We start from the raw sequence: 6,740 nt of genomic DNA, 5'->3' as shown, positions 1-6,740 counted from the left end.
AGACCAATTATACCACACTTGCACCACACACTATCACCAGCCAGGCTCGTCTACCTCCCTGCACTTGCCGTGACCCACACAATGTGGATACCATGTCGCCAATTACCATACTATTTTACCAAACAAATGCACAACGTTAATATGATTTACTTATTATATACTTATTATAAATTAATATATATAACATACTAGACAATGTTTACATACAGGAACATATATAAAATATAGTGCTACCTACTGAAGAAGCAGTGTAATTAATTACCTCTCAATCAAATATATTCAGTGCCTTATAAAACTCCCTCCCCAAAGATAAAACACTTGTGTTTTATTTTTAGTTTGGTAAATGAGACAAAGCATTTGCTACGAAATTCTCTCACTCCTACACAACATACCAAGTCCATCCCTCACTCCTACACAATACTACAAGTTCATCCCTCAATCCCACACAACATACCAAGTCCATCCCTCACTCCTACACAACATACTAAGTCCATCCCTCACTCCTACGCAAAACTACAAGTCCTTCTCCACTCCTACACAATCCTGCAAGTCCTTTCCTCACTCCTATACACTGCAAGTCCTTTCCTACCTCCTACACAATACTAGAAGTCCTTCCCTCATTTCTACACAACACTGCAAGTACTTCCCTCACTCCAACACAATACTAGAAGTCCTTCCTTCACTTCTACACAATATTGCAAGTCCTTCCCTCACTCCTACACAATACTACAAGTCCTTCTTTCACTCCTTCACAACCCTGCAAGTCCTTCCCTCACTCCTACGTAAACCTGCTAGTCCTTCCTTCACTTCTACACAACCCTGCAAGTCCTTCCCCACTCCTACACAAACCTGCTAGTCTTTCCTTCAGTCCTACACAACCCTGCAAGTCCTTCCCTCACTCCTACACAACCGTGCATGTCCTTCCTTAACTCCTACACAACATAGCAAGTCCTTCCTTCACTCCTATACAACCCTGCCATCCTTCCCTCAGTCCTACGCATTACTACAAGTACTTCCCTAACTCTTACACAACCCTGCAAGTCCTTCCCTCACTCCTACACATCACTTCATGTCTTTTCCTCACTCCTACACAACACCGCATGTCCTTCCCTCACTCCTACACAATACTAGAAGCACTTCCCTCACTCCTAGACAATACTACAAAACCTCCTTTCACTCCTACACAATACTAGAAGTCCTTCCTTCACTCTTACACAACACCGCATGTCCTTCCCTCACTCTTACATAATATTGCTTGTTCTTTCCTCCCTCCTACAGTGCTACAGTATCTCTACAGTAGTCAGTAGATAAGATTTCAACACACTGTTATAATCTGTTTTAGTGTTTACGTGGACGTATTTAACCAACACTTACATATATACAATACAACTTCCTGTCATGTTTGGTAGACTGAGTTATTTAGAGAATGTTCATCCTTTACTGTACTCTTGATCGTTTCTCTTGTCCATCTTGATGTCGCCTCGTCATCTGTACACCAAGTTATGGTCCTCATCCTCCCGGGAGTAGTATTTTCTGTTAATACCTGTGAAATTAAAATTTTATTCACCAAAAATAGTTTTTTTGTATATATTGCAGGGCGACAAGAATTAAAATCACTCTTTCTTCATACTGTTATGCCAGCACTCCTCTTTATCAAGAATTTACCACTAGTCAAGTCACAAGTCACACGAGTGGTCACAACAACAAGCAGGGTAAACACTATAATGACTCTTTATATTATCTTCACCAGGTTCTCAATAATAACGCTCAGATTACCTCAAAATATAGGTATTATGTTGAAGATGAATCATGAAATGCATAACTTAGCATTATAAACTTAAGAGACCACAAACAAAGGTCAAGTAAAGGAACAATTTAAGTACAGTACAGATGACCACAGCCTAAATTAACCCAAACCCGAACCTCAGCCTCACCATACACTAGAAAAGTACATAAGAATACACCACTTATCACCATACAAATATATCCTGAGTCCAGACCAATTGTCCCACACTTGCCCCACACACTATCACCAGCCAGGCTCGTCTACCTCCCTGCACTTGCCGTGACCCACACAATGTGGATACCATGTCGCCAATTACCATACTATTTTACCTAACAAATGCACAACGTTAAGCTGATTTACTAATTACATACTTATTATAAATTAATATATATAACACACTAGAGTCTAGACAATGCTTACACACAGGAACATATATAAAATATAGTCCTATCTACTGAAGAAGCAGAGTTATTACCTCTCAATCAAATATATTCAGTGCCTTATAAAACACCCTCCCCAAAGATAAAACACTTGTGTTTTATTTTCAGTTTGGTGAATGAGATAGAGCATTTGCTGCGAAATTCTCTCACTCCTACACAACATATCAAGTCCATCCCTCTCTCCTACACAATACTACAAGTCCTTCCCTCACTCCTACACAATACTACAAGTCCTTCCCTCACCCCTACACAATATTACAAGTCCTACACAACATACCAAATCCTTCCCTCACTCCTACACAATACTACAAGTCCTTCCCTCACCCCTACACAATACTTCAAGTCCTTCCCTCACCCCTACACAATCTCACAAGTCCCACCCCAATTCCCACAATACTACAAGTTCTTCCTCAATTCCCCACACAATACTACAAGTCCTTACTCACCCTACACTAACACTACAAGTCCCACCACCCCATCAATACTACAAGTTCTTCCCCCACTCCTCACATAATACTACAAGTCCACTTACCCTACACACACACAAGTTCTTTTCCCCCTCTCAATTCCTTGGCTAATATTAATACTACAATTCCTCACCCCTACACAAACTACAAGTTCTTTTCCCCACTCCCATACACAATACTACAAGTCCTTCCCTCAATTTCTACAATACTTCCAAGTTCTTCCCTCACTCCTACACAATACTACAAGTCCTTACCTCACTCCTACACAATACTACAAGTCCTTACCTCACTCCTACACAATACTACAAGTTCTTCCCTCACCCCTACACAATACTACAAGTCCTTCCCTCACCCCTACACAAAACTACAAGTTCTTCCCTCACCCCTACACAATACTACAAGTTCTTCCCTCACCCCTACACAAAACTTCAAGTCCATCCCTGAATCCTTGACAAAAGTACAAGTCCTTCCCTCAGTCCTACACAATACAACACGTCCATCCCTCACTCGCACACAACATACCAAGTCCATCCCTCACTCCTACACAACATACCAAGTCCTTCCCTCACTCCTACACAACATACTAAGTCCTTCCCTCACTCCTACACAACATACCAAGTCCTTCCCTGCAGAGTTAATCACCATCTATAAATTCTATGATTCTTTTTTTTCATTCGACTTATGAACTGTAATAAATTATGGTCACTGTAAACTACAATTCTCTGGTAGGTGTTGCCAAGATATGTGTTAAACTTTTCCAGTGCCATAAGCAGAGTCACTGCTTCTTTCTCTATAGTAAAGTAGTTCCATTGCACCAGCCCCAACATCACTGGTAAAACATAAATTTTACTTACGAACCATTCAAAATCCTGTCTCTGCCTAGTCCAGTTCAACACGACTTCAATCCATCTGACAGTCGAACCCGAGGCCTCCATCATCCACAACAGGTACCTTGCCAGTGAGCCACCATACTGTGTTGAATAGTATATACACCAGTGTCAACATTAGATCGTGTCAAAAAGGGCATACATATTTTAAATTGCAATTTAGAATTTGTAATAGTCTTGAAAAGTTGCTCCTATATAAAGTTTATCAAACTCCAACATATGGTATTGGTCTTGTATTATTACAGTAAAAGATGGCACCAATTTGCAGCCCTTAACTAATACTACGTAGATCTATCCATACTATTAATACTGAAATGTGCTCCTTAATTTGGGTTACTTGATCAACAAACACCTTTCCCTCAATACCAATATTTTGTTCTTTTTTCCATCAGTATATAATACAGTTATCTCTTATTTTTCCTCTTCGGTGTACAACAGTTTACCTCGAACTGCTGGAGGCTGCCCACCATCCGTGCCTCCACACTCGCCTATTTTATTTTTCTAAGTCGCGCATTTTCACCTATATGACGGCGCCAATTCATGATATAAGTGTTAACAAATTATATTTGATGAATATTGTTCATTTCTTTGATAACTGCCCTGTTCACACGGCATGAGAGATGAAGCGCTGGTCAGAGGAAAGGTCGAATGAAATTGACCTTTTGGACTGGCCATCTAAATCTCCAGGTCCATATTCAATAAGTTTCTTTCAGTTAAACAATCCAACTTTTCCTTTACCCAATAGAATAATAATGTATTTTTATTGAAACATTTAATATCACAAATATAATATTGTTTCCATAAGTCTGGCACAACTCCCGTGTCTAATGATTTTGTAAATAAATTTACGAGGGGTCCGCTAATCTGTTCCTTACACTCTTTCAAAACTCGTGGGAAAATTTCATCCGGCCCTGGGGATTTTGTCTTCTTTTATTTATTTATCTTCTTATGAACATCCTCTTTTCTGATAGTGATATTCTTTAATTTCTCTTCTTCATTTCCCTAAATATCAGTGAATATCTTGCGAAGGTCACAAATATTTTTTTCCCAACACAGTAAATACGGTGATAATGGAAAGTAAACTATATATTTGACCATTATACTTCACTTGACTATGTAATAATTTATAGAACAAAAGTATATTATTCTAATTGTCGAAAACATCACCTTTACACTGGTGATTGGAGGTTGGCAAGTGAGTTACCTACCACCACCACAGACACTTCCCCACCACCACCAACACAGACACTTCCCCACCACCACTATAAACACTTCCCCACCACTATAAACACTTCACCACCACAGACACTTCCCCACCATTATAAACACTTCCTCACCACTATAAACACTTTCCCACCGCCACCACCACAAACACTTCCCCACCACCACCATTCCTCCACAGTGACCAACTGGTGTACTCAAGATAGATCTGATTGTTCCTGGCTACAATATTTGACTGTCAGGTGAACAAGGAAACACCGCCTCTTACACTGGGATTTAAAACGCTCATAGAAATCGTGTTTGGTTTAAACAAGATAAAATTATGAAATCACGAAGATATGGCAGCAGCCCATCTTATATCACCTGAAGATTAACTACCCTAACACACACCCCACCAAAAGTGGCACTTCTGTGTATAACAAGTAAAATCTGATTGGGTGCCTAATCTTCACGTGATGGCTAATGTCGAGCTGAGTTTGGCTGCGCTGAGTGGTTAGTTGCTTATATTGTTACATACGTTTTAGCCTAAAAGTGCTGTTTACATTTTGTTCCCGACAATCATAGACCACTTAGAACACTTATGAATACACCAATGAAGACTGAAGGCATAATGTACACAGTTGAGACATCTCTATTACGCCGACTGGGAACAACCACTTATAAGGTTTGATCATGGACACGATTAGGTGTTAATCTAATGATCATAATCCTCTAAAGCCGTGTTAAAGGGCTCCGTATAAATGCTAAACCGGATAATGGTCTAGGGGAGAAGGTCGGGTTAATCACCGTGGGTGGTCGCCTTGTTCTGGTACCTAACCTTAAACTCCTACAACCAAATCAAGTTGAAATGGATTTCTACCCCAGTGAAGCTGTCAAGATCATTCAGCATAATTAAGTCCCAGTCATCAACATTTCTATACAATTAATGGGCTATCGAATTGACGTAGATTGGAGAGAGAAATAAGTTGTAAGGGAAATATACACAGCGACATACCTTATATTTTTCAACACCAACACACACATGATGGCGTCTGTATTTTATAATCCTTGACAACTGGATGTATTAATTTAGGAGCATTTTGTAAACGTTAACTTCCGTCACACATCCACTAATCGCCTCGACCGTCTCACTACTGGCCGGCTCCCTCCCTCCACGTCTGGCTGTCCCTGGTCTAAAGTTCATCCACATCTCCACCACACACTGAACCATCTCCAGTACGAACATACGCTCTTGTGGTGTTGAAGCACATGATATAAAGCGTCACTTGCGAACCTTAGTAATAACACTTAATCGGATGGCTGGCGTGGCCATATTTGTTTTGCTTAATTTGACACCATAAGAAAGTACTGATACCTTCTAAAGTGACAACTGAGAGCTCGACTCCCAGACACTGAACCACCCGATCGAAACTTCTATCTAACCGACGCTCTTGTAACGATAAGGACCGGATATTACATGTAAATGCTCACTAACAGAAAAACTGAGTGGCTTCTGCAGGAAATAATGGGAAACGTTTTTTATTCAGCTGATCAACAAAAATCACAGATGGTTCAGAGAAATGTGGCTCCAAGCTCGACTCCTTCAGCGCTTCGTTTGTGGTGACCAGCCATTCAGAACTCATGATACAAACGACAGGTTCCCATAGGTAGAGGTTCTGCATGATGAATACATTCTGAATAAATTACACGTAATGTCATGTAGATAATCAGAATTTATTGCATATGCCAAACAAAGATTTTTATTTGGTATATTACGATATATTTATTTTTATGAGAAAATCTGCTAAATGGGAACCGAAATAACCACTATTTTGAACCAACGGACACTGGTGGTAGTGAAGGCGGGCGGGGGAGAGGGCTCAGGGGTGGTGGTGTGTGTGGTAATGTGTGGTGTGTGTGATGATAGATGGTGATGATGATGATGGCGTATATGTGATGA

Source organism: Homarus americanus, unplaced genomic scaffold, assembly GCF_018991925.1.
Source record: "Homarus americanus isolate GMGI-L3 unplaced genomic scaffold, GMGI_Hamer_2.0 scaffold16712, whole genome shotgun sequence".
In the NCBI taxonomy this organism is placed as follows: Eukaryota; Metazoa; Arthropoda; class Malacostraca; order Decapoda; family Nephropidae; genus Homarus; species Homarus americanus.
The sequence above is the reverse complement of the archived record's forward strand: the minus strand, read 5'-3'. Positions refer to the sequence as shown.